Source organism: Solanum stenotomum, chromosome 7 (assembly GCF_019186545.1).
Source record: "Solanum stenotomum isolate F172 chromosome 7, ASM1918654v1, whole genome shotgun sequence".
Lineage (NCBI taxonomy): Eukaryota > Viridiplantae > Streptophyta > Magnoliopsida > Solanales > Solanaceae > Solanum > Solanum stenotomum.
The window spans coordinates 37,683,788-37,706,455 of record NC_064288.1 but is presented as its reverse complement, the minus strand read 5'-3'; positions in this window follow the sequence as shown (position 1 = coordinate 37,706,455).

Below are 22,668 nucleotides of genomic sequence, written 5' to 3'. Positions count from 1 at the left end.
CTTTTATTTCCTCAAAACTTAGTTTTAACTCATAATTGGTTTTCACAAACTTCTCAAAACTTGTAACTCAAAATGGGGTTCATGTTGAAATATAGACATAACGAAACAACTCAAGGACCTCAATGACCTCATAGAACGCAATACTCAGAACTTAAGAATTCAGAACTCAGAACTCAACGATACTACTCCACTCAAGAACGCTCAATTCATAGAGTTCATGCAGAATTATGGACATGAACGACTCGACTCAAGGATCTCAATGACAATATAGAACTCATGAGTACAACTTTCTAACTCAATTTCCAGCCTTATCTCCTCTAAAATTGAATGATTTCCTCCAAATTATCCTAGATTCATAAACCAAACACCATTCCAATGAAAGCCCACACAAAATCCATTAATAACGACACTCATTCGCAAGACCCTCACCTCAAGAACTCAACAAGACTCCATTGTTAAAGAATGAAGCAAAAACCTCAAGAACTCAAATCAACCAACCTCAAGAATGAAATTATGGATGAAAATCACACAATTGGAGTGAGGGTGAAAAAATCCATCACTATTAAAGCTTACATACCCCAAAATAAACTAAGTTATTGGCGAAAATCCTCAAAACTCGATCAACACTCGAAACTTTCTTCCTTTTTCTCCTTTTCAACTTTGCCCTAATCTTCTAAATGCTTTTGGAATGTTTAGAATTGACTTAGTCTGATTAGAACCCTTAACTTGGGTGGTTAAAACGTGTTAGGCTAGTAGGGTAAGAAAAAGACCAAAATACCCCTCCTTAAAACGGATGAAACATGCCTAAATTAGAGAGGCTGCACTCAAATAGGCATAACTCTTTCATCCAAATTCGGAATTTAGTAAACTCGGCGGTGTTGGAAAGAGGACTCGAAGACCTTTTATTTTATACCTCATGGGCCACCTAACTCATTTTGTGCTGAAAGTTATGGTTATTTGAAGTTGACTCAAGAATAATCTCATAGAGAAACTCCATTGAAAGGAATGTTTTCAACTCAACTTTATGCTAGGGAATTCTAGCGACCTTAACATCTAAGAAATTCTTTCATTCCAAAAGTTACCCTAAAATAGTGAAAAACATTCAAGTAGAATTCACATTAAGTGTTTCTATCCAAGAGACCTGGCCTTTATTAACACCTGCAGAGCCATGGTTTGAATTTATGTGTTTCAAATTTTAGGATAGCAACATCAGGTGTTAGTAACTGGATTGTTTTATTTAATTTTTATGCATGTTCAATGATTTTTTTAATATAAGATATGAACTAAATCTATTGGGTTCGATCGAACCCATATGTCGACTTTTATCTCCTCTCGTATGTGGCAGTCCTTAATCATTAGTAAGCTCTTACGAAGATGCTAATTAGAAAATATTGCATTACATATTACCATTACTATCTTATGCACTCTGTGTTGCAACTTCCGGTGTTGATTGTTATTGGGCATATATTGGTTTGATTAGAAGATATTGCATTACATATTACCATAACTATCTTGTGCACTCTCTGTTGCAACTTTCGGTGTTGATTGTTATTGGGCATAGATTGGTCTATGATGCTTGAAATTTGAGTCATGTCTCTTAGACCATCTCCAACCCATTTTTAATTTCATCTCTATATTCTATATTTGAAGGGGGGGGGGGGATTAGAGATAGTGACTTCAATCCATCTATATCTTTCGAGTGAAAATCATTTTCATCCCACAATTTTACTTTAAAAATTAAACCCCCTCCCCCCACCCTCAAATTTGAACAATCATCAAACTCCTCACTTTATCCTATGCATTGTTCATTTTATCCTTGTTAAACCGCATATATGTAATAACTCTTTTTCTTATGTATAATTTATTTTTTACCCTGTGTATGTATAATTTTTTCTTTAAGTTTATTAACATTATAAGTAGAGTAATTTTTTTATGAATTTGTCACAAAATTTAATATTATTTTTATGAATGTTATTTCAACCTTATATTCATTAAGCGTGTATATATGTATGCGTATATTATTGTCTTTCTCCACCCTCTACTCTATGCGTTTCATATTACTTGGCCCCTTCCTAATATGACTGTCATGACCCAAATTCGCAAGTTGTGATGGCACTATGTTCCAAATCAATAGGTAAGCCAACTCAACATATTTTACCAATTTTAAATAACTAATGAGGTATAAAGGTAAACAACGAGTAAAATATCTCCAACACTAAGTCCTTTATAAATACGAAATGTGGAAAACTAAAATACCACCCAAGAATTGGTGTCATAAGTACAAGAGCTTCTAAATATAGTGCAAGTCTCAAACTAAAATAACAAATCCAAACATAAGGGATATCCTATTTGAATACTAAAATAACAGAATAAATAAACGATTGAGGGAGGTGTGGGCCATGGAACAGCCAAGCAGCTCACCACAACTCCAAGATACTATAAGCTCAGACTCAAAAAGCTCCACGAGATGTGCTCGTACTCGAAATCGAATCTGCACCACAAAAGAGTGCAACAAGTGTAGTATGAGTACGAAACCACGTGTACCCAGTATATCTCATAGACCGACAATGAAGAAGTAGTGACCATAGTTTATATAAGAAAAATCAGTTATTTACTTATACAAGTCTATATTACACTTACCAGTCAAGTTTCATCTAATAGAGGTAATCAAATATCAAGTTCTTTCCAACCACCAATAAAACACATAATCATCAAGAATGAAGGGTGTCATGGGATGCAATGCAATATGACACCATAAAATGATATGCCTCAGAATATCAAGTACTCTCTCAATTATATATACATGATACTCCTCGAAAATACATCGAGAGTTCATGACCCATGGGGGACTCGCGAGGTCCATATACCAACATGGATGATCTTCACACGTCTATGCGGATGATCTCAACGCACTATCATAAAATCAAACAATTTCCACACGGACGATCTTCACGTGCCCAAATTATAGTCTTAATATATCACCATTCCCAACACATACGATCTCCACGTGCCCAACTTATATAGTCAATCTCATGTCCATGCATGTGCACACTATGATATCAATGAAAAAGGATGATGATACACCTCCATCAAATACCAATATGATATGTAATCACCTCAACTATCACAAGTATACAGGTTCAATAAAGAACACAATCACACATAATAAATCAAATAAATAATATATCAGCTAATGACCATATGATTTGGCATTTTCGGATTACAATCCGCATTCTATAGTAATAAACTTTCCCTTTATAACACTGGTACTCATACAAATGCCCGTCACACCATTGGTACGAGACCCCCATTTTTTGCACTTCCCATGGTCTATTCCATTTTTAATCTTTAATTAGAAAAATGTCCTTCAATGATGTCTGAAAGTCTTAACATACCTTGAATGTCAAACACGTGTCACGAACCCTCAAGATTTTACCTTTCCTTTCGTAGAGCCTCTGAAAGTTCTAAATCTATCAGATTTGCACAATTTGTAAGGAAATGAGTCCATAGTTACTCATATCACTATATGCCTAGCCTAGATCCAAAACTCACCCTAATCAATAGTTAAATTCATAAATCTTGGTGCCAACTAAATATGTCAAAGCTCATATTCCTAAATTTTAAGCCTAAGGTTAAGTCTCAATTTATAAAATATACCTTATTCGTAAGTAAAGGATTCACAAGACATCCCATTATATAATCTGAATATTTCACTATTTTTTTACCGAAGTAGTAACTATTCAAATTATAATACTAAAAGTAACAATGGATCTAGAAGTTGCTCACTGTTTTTGTACCGTAGTAGTAACTATTCAATTATAATACTAAAAATAACAATGGATCTAGAAGCAACGGTGGTTGAAAAATAGCCTCACCTTAATTTACCCTAGCCATTCTTGGCATAAACACTTAAATAGTAGTAAATTAAAGTACACCAAGTAACCCACTATTCATAACTCATCCCATTTAAACCAAAGGTTGAGATATTTAAGGCTTAATAATACCTTCAACAGTAAATTGAATGTTGTCGACGTTGAGATCGAGTTCTCTCCGGGAAATTTCAGCCGCAATTTGTTTGACTTATGAGTAAAGGAGCAATAAATCCCTTTTTAGTTAATTTTATTGTACCATGGGCCAAGTGGTAAAATGGTATCTAAAATTTTATGGACTTGGTCCATTAACTATTAAACTATATTAATTCTTTAACAAAAATTCATCAACTAAATACTCGTAGTTACCGAATAATTTTAAATTTTCCATTTAAATTTTACGGAAAGAGTCAAAATAGTCCTAGTTCTAAAAACGACCTAGCGGGTCGTTACATCATCTATCACTTAAACAAATGTTCATCCTCGAACAGTAAAAGAATAGAACGCACCTGAACGCTCAAAAAGCTGAGGATATCTACTCCTCATGTCTGGCTCGGTCTGAGGGTGAAAGGTTGTACTAAGATCCACCCGATTGCCCAACTCCTTCTGCATAGACCACCAAAAATGAGATGTAAGCTGTGTTCCAAGATCTGAAATAATAGAAATAGGAACCCCATGCAAACGAACTATCTCCCGAATATTGATCTTAGCTAACTTCTCTAAATTATAGGTAGTCTGAGCTGGTACGAAGTGTGCAGACTTAGTCAATCGATCCACGATGACCCATATAGCATCAAATTTACCCAAGGTACGTGGGAACCCTACCACAAAGTCCATAGCAATACGCTCCCACTTTCACTCAGGTATGGGCTTCCTCTGAGTTACACCTCTAGGCTTTAGGTGTTCATACTTTACTTGCTGACAATTCAAACACCGAGATACAAAATCTATTATGTCTCTCTTCATACGACACCATCAATAATGCTGCTTCAAGTCACGATACATCTTAGTAGCCCCCGGATGAATAAAGTACCTCAAACTATGTGCCTCCTCCATGATCAGTCTAGTCAAACCACCTGTCCGAGGAACACAAATACAACATTTTATCCTCAAAACTCCCTCACTATCAAAAATTGTATCCTTGGCTTCTCCTTTTGACACCTTGTCTCGGATCTTACATAAATCACCATCGTCAAACTGTTAAGCCTAGATCTGGTCCAATAAGGATGGCTCCACCTCCATGTAAGACAAAACTCTACTAGATATTGAAATATCAAGTTTCGCAAAGCTATTGGCTAAGAATTGGATATCCATAGCCAAAGAAAGCCCCGTCATCTGTAACAAAGACAAATTTCCATATACTCACCATCTTTATACTTAATGAATCTACTACCACATTCTCCTTATTAAAATGATAAAAATATATTGACGTCATATTCCTTGAGCAACTCAAAATTATCTCCGCTTCCCCAAATTGATGTTTCTATGATTGAATATATATTAGAGACTGCGATGGTTCTTGAACACCTCACAATACAGACCATAAAAGTAATACCCTCAAATCCTCATTGTGAATACTACCATTGTCAACTCCAAGTCATCAATAAGAGAGTTCTTCTGATGAACAAGTTTCAGCTGCCTCGAAACATCGACTATTACATTTCCCTTCTACATCAACACATAATCAAGATCAATCCAAAAAGAATCACAATATATGATAAAATCCTCTCCCTCCACGAGTAGAGTCAAAATTAGAGAAGTAACCAATTTAGTCTTGATCTTTTGAAAACTCACCTCTCACTCATCAAAACACCAGAAAGTCACTTCATTCTAGGTCAATCTAGTTAATGAGGATGCAATGAATGAGAACCTCTCCACTAATCATCGATAATAACCTTCAAGACCCAAGAAATTCTGAATCTCATTAACTAAAGAAGGTCTGACCCAATCTTGAAATGTCTCAGTCATTTTAGGATCCACCATAATACCCTCTTTGGACACTACATGTCCCATGAATGCTAACTAAATAAGCCAAAACTCACACTTAAAAAAAAAACTTTGCATAAAGCTTTTTCTCTAATTTCAAGCACAATCCTCAAATGATGTTCATGCTCGTACTATTACGAGAGTATATCACTATATCATCTATGAAGACAATAAAAAGGGATTTCAAGTACGGTCTTAACACCATATTCATCAAGTTCATAAAAGTTATTGGTGCATTAGTCAGCCTAAAAGACATCACTAAAAACTCATTATGATTATAACGCGTATGGAAAGTTGTCTTAGGGTTATCCTTTTCCTGAGCTTCATCTGTTGATGATTGGATCTCAAGTCAATTTTGGATAAACCTAAAATACCCTAAAGTTGATCACATAAATCATCAATACGAGGTATTGAGTACTTGTTTCTGATGGTAACTTGTTCAACTGTCGATAGTCAATACACCTATGTATAAATCCATCCTTCATCTTTACAAATAACACTACAATAGCCCAAGGAAATACATTCGGTCAATGAACCCCTTGCTCAACAAATCCCATAAATGCTTCTTCAACTCATTCAATTCAACATTTCCATGTCATAAAGAGGAATGAAAATTGGCTAAGTGTCTTATACTAAGTCAATACAAAATCAATATCACGATCATGTGGAAGACTTGGTAGGTTCGACAAAAATACCTCTAAAAACTCACTCACCATTAGAATAGACCTAAACACAAGAGTCTTCACACTAGTATCTCAAATACACGCCAAGTAAGCCAAATATCCTTTCTCCATTAAACGACGAGCCATTAATAAATGATATCACCCTTTTAAACTGTGACTAAGAAAAACTCTCCACTTTATTGTATGAATTCTGGGCATAACTAATGTAATTTTCTTGGTATGACCATTCAAAATCGTGTGATAAGAAAATAACCAATTCATCCCAAAAAAATGACATCAAAATCTATCATATATAAAACCTTCAAATCTACTTGAATATCGCATCCCCTCAACATAGCTACATATGATCAATATACTCAATCTACCACTATGAAATATCCAATAGAAGTAGAAACATGTACAAACAAATAAAGTGACTCACATACCATATCCAACTCAAATGACGGACCCTCTTGCCCTCACATTACTTAAATCTCATACGTCCAATCATCTCTAACTCCTTGACAACATCTAAAACTTTCTAAAATGGAAAACAAAAGGCAGTAACCTGAAAAACTCCCATACGAATCAAAATGAACAATCCCTTAATGAACCTTATCTCTCAGCCTCGGTGGAAAGTATCATCAAAGGTAACTAACCAAAGCATGAAATTTAACCTTATTTTGTGTGACTAACATGCCATCCTACTTCAAATCCTCAACCTTGGCCCTCGTACGTCCCCCCTCACTATGTGGAACAAGCTTATCTAAAAACTCCTGACCAAATTGAGTCCATGAGAGTAGAGGTGATCTAGTTGGCCTATTATAAGAGTAATACCTCCACCACTGCTTGATAGGGCCGATCATATGAACAGTGTGTAGTTAACTCCATGGGACTCCCCTAATCCAAGATCGTACAACCTCTCATGAAAGCTGACTATAATTTCATAAGCATTCTCATTGAAGTTACCAGTATAAGTCAAAAAAATTCATCATCATAACCCTTTCAATCGTTTTCTACTCACAAACAATCATGATAGACCTATTAGCCAAAAACGATACAACCGAACCTCTACTTAGACCTCCCCTTATATATACCTAATGGAATAACCCTAGCAGGAGGTGTGGGTGTAAACTCCCGATTCTTGATCACGGATGCACGAGCCCTCACTAATTGTGAGAGAATGAGATAACAAGATTAGAATTCAAACAAATTCAAGTACGCACGATAAAGAATAAAAGGATAGAAGTTTCCTAAATGTCCCATAGCTCTCGAAGATAAGTATGGACGTCATCATATCGATCCACAAGAAACTAATAGACATTTCTCTTGTACTCGTGAGACCGATGAACCTAGGGCTCTACTACCAAATTGTCACGACCTAAATTGGCAAGTTGTGATGGAACATATGTTCCCAACCAATAGGTATGCCAACCCAACATATTTTACCAATTTTAAATAACTAATGAGGTAAAAAGTTAAAAAACAAGTAAAATATCTCCAACACTAAGTCCTTTAGAAATACAAAATGTGGAAAACTAAAATACCACCCAAGAATTGGTGTCATAAGTACAAGAGCTTCTAAATATAGTGCAAGTCTCAAACTAAAATGACAAATCCAAACATAAGGGATATCTTTTCTAAATACTAAAATAACATAATAAATAAATGATAGAGGGAGGTGTGGGCCATGGAACAGCCAAGCAGCTCACCACAACTCCAAGAAACTATAAGCTCAGACTCAAAAATCTCCACGAGATGTGCTCGTACTCGAAATCAAATCTACACCACAAAAGAGTGCAACAAGTGTAGTATGAGTACGAAACCACGTGTACCCAGTATATCTCATAGAACGACAACGAAGAAGTAGTGACCATAGTTTATATAAGAAAAATCAGTTATTTACTTATACAAGTCTATATTACACTTACCAGTCAAGTTTCATCTAATAGAGGTAATCAAATATCAAGTACTTTCCAACCACCAATAAAACACATAATCATCAAGAATGAAGGGTGTCATGAGATGCAATGCAATATGACACCATAAAATGATATGTCTCAGAATACCAAGTACTCTCTCAATTATATATACATAATACTCCTCGGAAATACATCGAGAGTTCATGACCCATGGGGGACTCGCGAGGTCCATATACCGATAAGGACGATCTCCATGCGTCTGTGCGGATGATCTCAACGCACTATCATAAAATCAAACAATTTCTGCACGGACGATTTCCACGTGCCCAACTTATAGTCAATCTCATGTCCATGCATGTGCATAATATGATATCAATGAAAATGGATGATGATGCATCTCCATCAAATATCAATATGATATGTAATCACCTCAGCTATCACAAGTATACATGTTCAATAAAGAACACAATCACACATAATAAATCAAATCAATAATATATCAGCTAATTCCCATATGGTTTAGCATTCTCGGATTACAATTTGTATTCTATAGTAATAAAATTTTCCTTTATAACACTGGTACTCGTACCAATGCCCGTCACACCATTTGTACGAGACCCCCATCTTTTGCCCTTCCCCATGGTCTATTCCATTTTTAATCTTTAATTAGAAAAAGGTCCTTCAATGATGTCTGAAAGTCTTAACATACATTGAATGTCAAACACGTGTCACGAACCCTCAAGATTTTACCTTTCCTTTCGTAGAGCCTCTGAAAGTTCTTAATCTATCAGATATGCACAATTCGTAAGGAAATGAGTCCATAGTTACTCATATCACTATATGCCTAGCCTAGATCCAAAACTCACCCTAACCAATAGTTAAATTTATAAATCTTGGTGCCAACTAAATATGTCAAATCTCATATTCCTAAATTTTAAGCCTAAGGTTAAGTCTCAATTTATAAAATATACATTATTCGTAAGTAAAGGATTCACAAGACATCCCATTATATAACCCGAATATTTCACTATTTTTTTACCGAAGTAGTAACTATTCAAATTATAATACTAAAAGTAACAATGGATCTAGAAGATGCTCACTGTTTTTGTACCGTAGTAGTAACTATTCAATTATAATACTAAAAATAACAATGGATCTAGAAGCAACGGTGATTGAGAAATAGCCTCACCTCAATTTACCCTAGCCATTCTTGGCATAAACACTTAAAAAAGTATTAAAGTATATGCCTAAAATCATTGGACCATCTCACACCTGAATTAACCTTAAAACCCACTTTGGAGCAATTAATTTATTTACAATATTTTAATCCACATGCATTATCCCACTCAAATGATCACCGTAGTAATTATCTAATGACTAACCATTATTCAATGTATAAAGATTCTCATTTATAGTCAAAAGAGTTTCACAGAAATCAATAAATTCCAACTAAATTAGCATTCCAATTCTTTCCCTTAAATAGTAGTAAATTAAAGTATACCCAGTAATCCACTATTCATAACTCATCCCATTTAAACCAAAGATTGAGATATTTAAGGCTTTATAATACCTGTAATAGTAAATTAAATGTTGTCGATGTTGAGATTGAGTTCTTCCCGAGAAATTTCAGCCGCAATTTGTTTGACTTATGAGTAAAGGAGCAATAAATCTCTTTTTAGTTAGTTTTATTGTACCATGGGGCCAAGTGGTAAAAGGGTGTCCAAAAATTTATGAACTCTGCCCATTAACTATTCAATTATATTAATTCTTTAACAAAAATTCATCAACGAAATACTTGTAGTTACCGAATAGTTTAAAATTTTTCATTTAAATTTTACGGAAAGAGTCAAAATAGTCCTAGTTCTTAAAATGACCTAGCGGGTCGTTACATCATCTACCCTTAAATTTTTTTAATTAGAGATGTATTTTAGTAAACTAACATTATCAATAATGTTTTGAAACTTTGAATTTGACTACTACTATTTATGCAGTTATTAATTAATATTAAGGGTAAAATGAAAAATATTTTTAAATTCTTTTGATTTCATCAATTGGACAAGTAAATCAAAACAACTATATTTAGAATGAGAGTCAAGTAATCTAAACATCCAAGGAATTCTTCTATTTTCTATATAAATAAGCAAGTTTTGATTGACAATAATGGAGTATTACATAAATTATAGTTAAAATAATTTAAATTTTAAAATCTACAATCTTTAAATATTTGACCTCAATTAAATTTATTATTTTATGTTTCCTACATCGAAATATATTTGTACATTATTAATCTTTGTTATTTTACTTGTGTAAATAAATATTAGAGTTTTGATTATTATTAATAAAAATAATTTTTTTCATTATGTTAATTTACTTCATTATAAAATATCATTAGCTCATATACTTAATTAATATTGCTCACTTTTTTCATCCAAAAAATAATATTTACGCTTTTATGAAAAAATTGTTATATGAATTCAAAAAAAAAATCATGATTTTTAAAGAAGTAAAAAATAGTTGATAATGAAAAGGTATAAGAAATTTTTAAAAAAATAATAGAATTAAGGGGGGATTTTGATTATTGTTCAAAGTTGAGAGGGAGTTTAATTTATAAAGCTTAGTTAGAGGGGTGAAAATGATTTTCACTCATATATTTTCCTCTATACTCTATATTTGACAGGGTGAATGGTAATTCTCAAAACAGCAAGTACTATTTATTATGTCCATTTCACTTTTTAATTATTTTATTATTATTAATATGATATAATATTTTTATTTAACATGTTATAAATCATATAAAACCATTAACTAAATTCCTAATATTCATAATTATTTTCTAATGTATTGTTTTTATTATATTAATTGTAAATTTATATTAATCTATAAATTAGTTTCTGAAAAATATATTTTTATATAGATATAACTTAGTTTTATTTATAATTTATAATTATATTAAAAAATAACCATCACAAAAATGAACCATGCACATGCAAAATGAGTTATTAAATTAAAAAAAATATTCTAAATCTATTTTTGATAAGTATTTTTTTTAATTTAAAAGAAAAAAGCAATTTTGGTTGAGCTCAAGACTCTTTTATTAAATCACAAATGTGTACAAAAAGGTCTAAATAGACCCAAAATATAATATATAGAAAAAAGGGCACAATATGATAACTTATAGATTTAATTGGCAATAAATCGCTCAGTTTTATTTATTTTGTAAAAAAAAATATTTAATATTTATTTGACTTTAAATAATCATATTTATTTTTCTTAAAAACTGTTTTTTCTTATTTTCTCTCTCTACTTCTAGACAAACACGTATTTCCACCTTTTTCCTCTTCCTTTTCTCTTTCTTCCCTTTTTTTCTTCCACTTTCAAGGTTTAGTACTTCTATCTTCATCTCTAGAGTATCTCTGTTAGAGATCAATTACAATAATAACTCTTTACTAACTAACTCAAATAACACCAAATTTCTTTTATATTGATTGTCTACATTTTTGAAAAATAAATAAATAAGGATTTTTTACATTTGTTATCTTATAGTTGGATGCAAGATTTTTTTTAATGAATTTTTGTGTTTTCTATTATATTTCAATAGGTAAGAGTTGTTTATTCTCAAAAGAGAAATGTAGAAAGTGATGAAGATATGTACTACAGTGATGAAGATTGTAACCACAATGTAAAATCCCCGTAGGAAATGGGTGCACTGAAAAATGAAGATGAGTTTGAAAATCGTCAATTGTAGGTACTAATGCATAATAATTTCGATTTTGAAAAATTTCTATTCACAATATTGATTTCAACAATGCAAACTCACCTCGATATTTAAAGCGAAGGAGCATTTGATTCTTATTTAATGTGAAAGATGTATTTGTATACATTGAGGCAAAATTCTATTATAGTCTATTTTTTTTGTATTCAAACTAAATGTATATGCAATTGGTATTATGTATATGTAGTTGAAAGTATGTCTACTAACATAATTTTATTTATTGAAATATTTTACGAAAGGTAATATATCTATACATATCAATATCTACAAATTATACTCACGTACACTAATAATGTATACAAACAAAATGTAAATAATATATACATTATAGTGCGAATGTATACGTAATTAAATATAAACTTAATCGCATGTTCAATTGAATACATACTTATTTGAGTAGATTTCAACTTTCACCACATACTAGATGTATATTTTGGAGGCCTAATACTAAGTTTAGATTATGTGAGTCACAAACAAAATATGAAAATAAATTGTGTATACATTATAGTGCAAACATATATTTGATCAAATATATTTAATTGAATACACGAACAAATCTATAATTATTTATATATTAAATAAATATATATTATACTTTATATTTAATATAAATATGAATTGAGATTTTCACTATAACTTCTAGTACACAATTGAGAGAAATAATTTATTGATAGTAGAGAACATTCTTTGAAAGAAGAATAGTCATAATTAAAAGGGAAAATTGTGCATTATAGCAAACTATTAATTCAAATAAATGTCATAGCTACAGTTTTATTTAATTCTGATTTGCAACAAACTTCTTGCCATTTGACTCTATCCCCTAAATCTCGCTCGCCACTCTCTGAAATCTCACTCGCCACTCTCTCGCTCGGCTCTCTCACTTTATACAAACACAAATGTATAAATTGTGGTTGTGTTTGTATAAAACGAGAGAGAACTGTATATACAAATACAAATACATATATGTTTGTCATATACACTTATAATTATGCACATACAAATCTTTCCATGCCCAGTTCTCTTTTGTCTTTCTCTCTTTCTTGCTTTATACAAACACAAATTATACAAAATACAATGTATAATTTGTGTTTGTATAAAGCGATAGAGAGATTTGAGATATTTTATATACAAATACAAATGTTTTAACTCAATTCAATTGTATACGAATTCAAATTTAATGCAGATATACAAACACAATCATTGATACGCATATATAGTAGTTACATGTATACAATTATCAAACCGATATACATATACAATTCACCTCCCTCCACTTTCTGCCCTCTCTCTCCTAATCTCGCTCGCCACTCTAACCCAACACAAAGAACATATGCATGTGCATATACAAACACAATTTTCATAGTCACATATGCTTTATTTATACAAATTGCCGCGATTTATATAAATCACTATGATTTTATACAAATGAGATGCTTGCAAATGAGATGCATGTGATTTATACATATCAGATGCTCCATAACAAACATAGTTTGCTATGAAGCGCAAATAACAAATATTTAGTTATAAAACGCTAATATGATTATTATGTTTGCTATTCTAAAATTTACTCAATTTAAAAATACTTTTACTAATTTTAGGAGATTTATAATTCTAAATAAACCTTTTATCAGTTTTAGGGAGAAATAGTTGAATGTTAAAAGAGAGAAACGGTAAACAATTTTTTTTAATATTTTAAATAAAAATAATTTATGGTTGGAAGTTAGAGGAGAGAGATGGTAACAAATATTTTTAATATTTAAATAAAAATAATTTGAAGAGAACGAGATAATCATACTATTTTCATCTCAAATTAACCAGAAGAATTGTGTGAAATAAGTGAATTTATCCAGTTGAGACATTCTTGATTGATTGAGACGCGATAATCATACTATTTCCTTCTCAAATTAATACATATATATATATATATATATATATATATATATATATACTAGTTTTTTGACACGTGCGTTGCACGTGATTATCAATTCAGAAAATTTAAGCGAAGATTTGAATAATAAGTTTGCACAAAATAATATTGCAGATTCTTTTGTGAATGTTCAATGTGGACCATCATATATATCTATTATTCACACGAACCTCTTAAGATGGTCAATGAATAATTTTATTAGTTAAATGCAATAATGTATATATTTATTTCAATTTAATGAGGTTCAATCATGTAGTAAGTCGTATCCCACTAATATTATCTTATAGACGATATTTGTTGTGTATTTTTCTTGTCATCTAACCAGATGTGCTTTGCACCTGTATTCCACTTAATCTGTTTAGATGTCATATGAACATGTGAAGAACAATTATATTTTAATTTTTAGAACTATATTTGTACACTAGTTTTTATTTTATAAGTTATAACATAATAGATGACGTTCTTTTTGTCGGCTCTCATATTTGACTTCTCGATTGATTATGCACATAAATCAAACATAGTTATCTGATTGTCCATAGTTAATTGAGAAATGTTTCCTTTTATTTTTACTGAAAAAATTAAAAATTAAAATTAAAGAGTATATTCTATCTATGAAATCATATATATAACCACTTGTTTACCTTACACCCAACAAAGATATAGTTAATATACTTGTAAACAATTTTTAATTTATTCAACCAATATAATCACCTGTTTATCTTAGACCCAACAAAGATATAGTTCATATCCTTGTAAACAATTTTCAATTTATTCAACCAAGCATGATTCGTCCAAAGAAAAATAACAACACCGTGTTATCACATAAATAGGGGCGGTATAATAGAATGAAAAATTATTGGTCAAAAGCAGAGTTTTCAAAAATGTTTTTGGGGCGAGTCCCAGGGCGAGTCTTGGGGTGAGGAGTACCAAAAATACTTTGGGCATAAATTAAAGACGTAGATCCATAAGGCGTAAGTCCTAAAATTTGAGGCGTAAGCCTTGAGTATAAAAATGTAAGTTCTGGGCGTAAAAACCTATGCCCAGACGTTTTTAATTTATTTATTTGAACCTTTTTTTGCTTTAAATCATATTTTTTATTACTGATGTAATGATATTTCTCAAATAGTAATTTTTTTTTAATTATTGATTATTAATAGTTATCTCAAATAAAAATCATAAATCATTGATACATATGTTTATTTTATTAGTAATAAAATAATAAAATTAAATATACACGATACTACGCCCCTGTAGCGATTGGTTCCCGTCTTTATAGAAAAGTCAATGGGGGGAAATTTTGTGCCGGAAAACTTTTTCGTAGTAACTTGGAATTTTCCAACCTAGTCCAGATTTGGACGAAATCAGAGTCAGTAAGGTCTAGGGAAATCAGGTAACAATTGGTTGATCTAATTATGAATTTGATCACATGGGTAGATAGCTAAGACGTTAAGAAACCTGTACGACTTTACAAAATTGAATTCGGGCGAGTAGAACTCCCGAAACTGATCTTAGTGTGAACGGGTATTTTCTGAGTGTCATGGGACGAAGGTGTGTTGTGAAATGAGGTTTTGTAAATTCTTTATTTAGCTCTCTGTTTCGTGCAAGCCGCCATGACGGGATTTTGTGCCGCTAGGGTGGGGCCACTGTAGAGGAGTGAGGACCGATGTGGCGGGACAGACGCGACTTAAGTGAGAAATAAACCCCAAAAATGTTTTATTCTGCACTTTTTGACTTTGAGAGCTATGAGACAACCTCAGGTGTTTTCTTGACAGTTTTCCACCATTCTTGAAGCTAAAGGTAAGGTTTTCACTCCCCGAATCCATTTTTCGATACGTAGAACTTAGTTTCGTGGGTAATTATTGTTTGGGAAGCGTTTTGGAACTGTTTGGATGGTGGGAAAAGCCCTAATTTTAGATATTTAGATCATGAGTTTGATCTAGGGTTGATAGTGTTAACTTTAATCCAGGTAATTAGACATCGTTTATTGATTTCCTGTTATTATGATGGTTTGTAGACCAAGAACAAGCAGAAAGAATCCGCAAAGGGAAGGATCAAGTTTCTTAGGGGATTCATGTTTTGTTTGAGGTAGGTGATGTTTGTGATTTCATGTTGTGTGATATATATTTGTTCTTGCTTCATTATGATGCATGTTTATATGCGAATGTTGCATTATTGATCACACTAATTGTAAATGAAGATAGCTGAATGATTGAATGCCATGAATCATGACTTGATTGTATGATTATGAGAATATACTTGTGATTGTGGCTTGTTGAATTGATCGGGTGTTGCGTTCCAACACACTAACTGGGATCGATTGCCACGTACCGGCATAAATATTGAAACAGGTGTCATGATCCGACACACTAACTTGGAACGGGTACCACGTAGCGGTACACTAACAGTTTGGGTTTGGGTTCCAGGAGAGAACCATTGACTTGACATAATTGTATAATTAAGAATTGTGAAATGCTCCGTTTGTTCGTAAATGATGTTGATATTGTATATGTTCGGTGTATGCATGTTGTTATATTGTTGTAATGACTTATGTATGTTGCACTTAGTGGGATAGCCGCGTGATCCTACCAGTACACTGTGGTTATGTACTGATATTGCACTTGCTCTTTCTTTGTTGAGTATAACGCATCTTCAGACGGCTATTGATAGACCTCGCTTAGAAGATTAGTGATCGTTTCAAATTCAAGGGTGAGCCAGTTCTTCTCTTTATGTTTATGTCCACATTTCAAACATAGACTCTCTAGTTAATTATCCGTATGTTAGTTTAGGGGTTGTACCCCTTCTTGTTAAGACTTATGGTTCTTGTTAGAGTTTCAGTACATTGACTTTCATGTTCTAGGCGTTATTTTCCGTATTGATTTGTTAGATTTTTAGAGTTTATGGAAACTCTATTTCTTTTCCTTAGCATTTAAACCTGCTTCTGTAACTTTAAATGCCTTAGTTTTGATTAAGTTGTGTAGTTATTGGTTAGCTAATTAGTATTAATGGTTCTCCCATCGGAGGGTTATTATGGGTTCCACTTATAACGATCTGGGTCGTAAAAAAGTTGGTATCAGAGCCTAAGTTCGTTGATCTCGATGTATTAAAACGAGTCTAGTAGAGTCTTGCGGAATGGTATGGAGACGTCTGTACTTTTCTTCGAGAATTCTATAGGACTTTTGGAAATCTCTTTGTTTCTCTTGTCTTCTTTCATGTTATAACTTGATTCCAATTGGTATCTGGCGATTTAAATTGGTATCTAACCTCTTTCACTTCTCTGTCCAGAGATGGTTAACACTAGGTTCAAGGACGTTAGGCCCGTAGCTCCCGTCAATGCTCCAACTGAGGAATCTGCAGTGAGAGGTCACGATCGTGGCAGGGGTAGAGACCGAGGAAGGGTGGCGCCTACTAGGGATGAAGCACCGATTGAGAATGCTCCCAGAAATGAGGCCTCTCATGCGCATCATGAAGAGGTAGAGGAGAATATCGAGGTTAAGAATGAAGAGAATGTTAGACAAGAGGAAAAGGTGAACGCTGAGACTACATGTATTCCTCTCTGAGACCCAGTGTTAGCTCAACAGATTATGTCATTCTTGAAGGGATTGGTTGGTCCTGGAGTGCTTCCTTCTGTTAAGTACCTCAAGCTCCCGCCAACCCCCCTATTGCTATCACTGTCCCCAAGGTGGGTGGAACTGTAGGTAATGATGCCTTCTTCCATCCTTTGTTGGGTCCTGTTATGATTGGTAATGAGCATGAGATGTTAACTAAGTTCTTGAAGTTTAAACTGCCTGTGTTCCATGGTTCTGAGAGTGATGATGCATATGAGTTCATCCTAGATTATTATGAGAGGATTCATAAGCTGGGAAATGTCCATCAACATGGAGTTGAGTTTGTGACTTTTCAACTTCAAGGTGAGGTTAAGCAGTGGTGGAGAGCTTATGTTGAATGCAGATCTTCAGTTTTACCCCCACTCACTTGGACCCAGTTTCATGCTTTGTTTTTAGAAAAGTATGTGCCTCGGACTTTGAGAGATCGCAAGTAAGGTGAGTTCATGGCTTTGGAGCAAGGTGGTATGTCTGTGGATGCTTATGAGGCAAAGTTTTATGCCTTGTCTAGATATGCTATGCAATTGGTGACTACTGAGGAAGAGAGGATCCGTCTATTTGTTAAGGGGCTTAATTCTAAGTTGCAGGTATTGTTCGTTCATATGACCTCTGTAGGAAAAAGCTTCAATGAGGTAGTAGACTTTGTGAAGAAAGTGGAGGGGGTGAGGCGAGACAATCAGGCTAAGGCATTGGCTAAGAAAGCCAAAAATTCAGACAACTTTTAGGGATCTTACTCCAGAGATTCAGGGAGGCCAACACTTGCAGCCCAGCCAATTCAGTCCGCTATGCCCGCTTTTACAGGTAATTACTCCGGAACTCTACCTCAGAATTGCCGCACCTTCGGCAGGCAACATGCTATCTTTTGATCGTACTTGCTATAACTGTGGAGAACCTGGGCATATGAGGAGACATTGTCCCCACCCACACATGATGGATTCCACGCAGTAGCAGACTAGAGTAGTGGTACCTGCTGGAAATGGTAATAATGGTCGAGGGCGTCCACAAGGTGGGTGAAGAGGAAATCAGTGAGGCCACAGAAGTAGGGAAAATGGTAACGCAGGCAGAGGTACAGTGCAACTAGGCATGGAAGTCGTTGATACTTCCAAACACACATCTCAATTAAGAGATATAAATGGTCGAAGTCAATTTATAGAACTCAACGTGAGTTGAGGTCAAGCCCACAAATAATTTCTTTACAGAAATGATTTCACTGTTGCATTTTAATCAAATGTCGTTATTATTTCCTAAAAAAGCAATTACGGAAAGTAAAATTGGGTTTAGCTATAAAGCTCTAGTAACCAACATTGTTAACTAAGATCCAATGTAACAATTAACAGAATATCATCTCTAAAGTTGTTTCGATAATTAAATGAAACTAGGATTGTGTTCCCCATAACGTTGCATCTAATGTTCTTCCGTATTTGAGTTTCAGGCAATTTGTCTCTACAAAATACAGACGAGCTAAATATATATGATACTTCTCAGTCTAATCAGATAATTTTCACTCAAGTCCTCTCAGTCCCAGAGTGTTACACATTTTACCCTCGCTTACAATAGTGTTAAAGTTCTTTTCTCTCGAACTCGAACTTTGACTCAATTTCTTTAGGTTTATTTAACTTTTTCCTAACTATCATTTTTCTCTCGAACAAATGATAGATACATGCTCACCCTAATGCCTGCACTCATTAGAATACATGAATAACGAAAGCTATATTATATTTTGCAAATGTAAATCGCCTTTCACTCCTTTTACGGAATTACACTTAGATTTACGTCGTAGATCCCACAATCCCAGTTGTGGTATTTAGCCACTCATGATTTTACGTAAACATACAAAAGAATATAATGAAACCATGACGAGAAAAATACTTACGAAAATAAGCAAATCGATACGCACTTTCATAATTCAAGAACCGAAAATTCAACTTCCAAACTTAATTTGATGTTAATCTTCAAAACCAAAAGCTAAGAAAATTTGAAAACTTGTTCTTCGTTCCAGATAAGACAAGATGAAAACTAAAAAAAACCTAATTAATTCAAATAAAGTGTTTTAAAAAGAGTCTTACTCAATGTAGAACTGAACTGTCGGGCACCTCACGGATGCTACCACGGTCCATCAAGGGCTTTGCGGTCCGTGAATCCCTTCGTGGTCTTCACTTAGAACTCCCCAACTTGGGTCTTCAATGTCTGCACACTGGAAATTGCATCACAGACAACACCACAGACCGTTAAAGAGACCACGGTCCGTCTGGGTGTCCATGGTCTTCACTTAGAATTTCCCAAGTTTGGGTCTGGACATTGCATCACAGACAACACCACAAACCGTTATAGAGACCACGGTCCGTCTGGGTGTCCGTGGTCTTCACTTGGAATTTCTCAAGTTTGGGTCTTCAATGCTAGCATACTGGAAATTGCACCACGGATGCTATCACAATTTGTCTTGATCTTCACGGCTCGTATAGGCATCCGTGATCTTCACTTGGTTTGTGAGCAACTTCAGATTCCAACTTGCATTTTCGTCTTTTCTATCTTCTTTCACTTCCACTTGTTGCACATGTACAAACACATCATATCTACATAAATACACTCGATTCTAGCATTAATTCTTAGTTTTCAAGCATCAAATGTGCCACGATTTCGTGGCACATCAACACCCTCAACTTAGAACCATTACTTGTCTTCAAGTGATGAGAAAATAATGCATTCAACCCTCAAATCATTCAAATACTTTTGAAACTATGCAACAACCATCTCAAACACAATTTGTATCCAAAACCATGAATCTAACATGCAAGGATCAATATATGACATGTCATTACTCAGAGTCAATCATGCTTATGCATGTGAACTATCAGCTAACATAATCTACTCTCAAATGCAATCATTGTGTCCTCACACCAAAGAAGTCCCTCACTCATGATAATTTGGGACTAAGTTCTACGCTCGCACTCTCACAGAACTTCTAACACTAACAACAAACTACCATAGGATTGCCTTTGCTTTCTACACTCTATCTTTAAAACACACAGAGTAGGATCACTGTAGGACTTTATTGGCTTGTAACATAGTCTCAGGCTAGGGAATGGATTTTTGGGTTTGTGAGTGACTACTTCCTTGGTTCTCCAAAGTTTTGTTTGCACACAACTCTTTCTAAATGATTCCCTCTTTTTCTTCATTTCAGTACATCCCATCAACCATTTTTTTCTTTTTCTCTTTCTTTTATTTTTCTTTTGTTTTTTTTTTTAAATTTTTTCAGCTAATTAATTGAACCTTCTTTTTCACTTCTTCTTTCTGCTCGGATTGCAATCACCCTCAACTTAGGCTTTTAGCCTCAGTTGTGACATCGTATCTTCGGAGACCAAATGATATGATATTTATTGGGTAAGAACAAAAACTGATTTTCAGGCTCAAATTGGGTTCAAGTGATAAGCTTTTTATTTGGTTGCTTTAGTTTTGGCTTTTTTTAATGGCTTAACAAAGATGGCCTACTAATCCTTTCCTATCCGGTTATTCTCCAATTTAAGCTAGGCTACTCGGGCAAGTTCTAGCTTCTGCTCTTAACGTTAGACTTCTAGCAAACCTCACACACACATGACATAAGACTACATTCTTCAATTTCTTGGTTCACCAATTTATTTACAAATTAGTAATGTTCCATACGTGAGTACCTAAAATGTCATCTAAAGATCCTAACAGTCAAATCTCAGATCAAGGTAATCATTTCACACAGATTAGTTATTGCATAGCTCATCACACAAACACTTCATATCTTTATCAAAACACAAAAACCAACACATTAAATTTTTCACAATAAACACAAAGTCAACATCCATTCATCCTAACAGCTAGAATGGCAGGTTGCTCACCACCCCTTCCCCAAACAAAAAGACTTTGCCCTCAAAGTTAATGATGAAGAACAAAACAGGGTTATGAGGAGGGGTCATACCCGCGACGCTCTAGGCGTCGGTAGTCGGATCAACATCGACACCCTTATCAACAGGTGCACTCTCAGAAACCAGCGCAGGATCATGATGGCTACCACTCACCGGGACAGGTACTCCGCTACCAGAAGCTCCAGCTAACATTACATCTCGTTGTTGTTGCTCAAGTTCTTCTTTTTCTCTAGCTTCCTTTCTTGATCCCCTACGGGATTTCTTTTGTTGCCTTCTTTCCTTTCTGAACAGGTCAGTAGGTAGCTCCTCATCAGATTCTCCGCCTTTGTGTTTTCTTTTGCTGGATTTTTCTTTAGGGAGTTCCCCCCAGAGATCGTCAAGGGAATGAGTGGTAGGATGCTCACTGAATATATTCATTAAAGACTTTAGCATGACTGGAGTGGGCACCTGTATCGGCATTTCAGCCAGTTTAGCAAATTGGGCTCGCATCTCGGCCAACTACATCTTGAACTCTTCATTATTGCTTGATCCGACAGCTTGCAACTGTGTTTGGACAAGGGCCTCCAACCATCCATCTTGTTTTTCAAAACAGCAAGCTCTTTCTACATTTCATCTTTTACACTCTTCTCCGCAGCTAACACATCGTGCTCTATAAGCTGGGGCATCCGGTTGACAATTTGGTCGACCAAAGTCCTGGTCTGTCACTGATCTGCAACCAACCCTACTCAACTTGGCTTGCAACCTGTGGGATGACTACTAGTGTATGAGGTACTACCGCTAATGGTCCCACCGCTCCTAATTTTCTCCCAAAAAGAGGATTGTTGACATCCTAGATTTTAGAAGCTGCAGTTATCTTGGATGCCTCAACTAGTTTATCCACCAACTTATTTGGAGGAATGTTTGCCTGCAAACAAAGTTTCCCTATCAGACAGGGAAATGGAAAACCTGCTCGCTCATTCAGTGCTCTTTCTCGCATCTCCATGACGATGATCTGACCCGCATTCACAAGGTAACTGGCCATGAGGAAGGCGACCA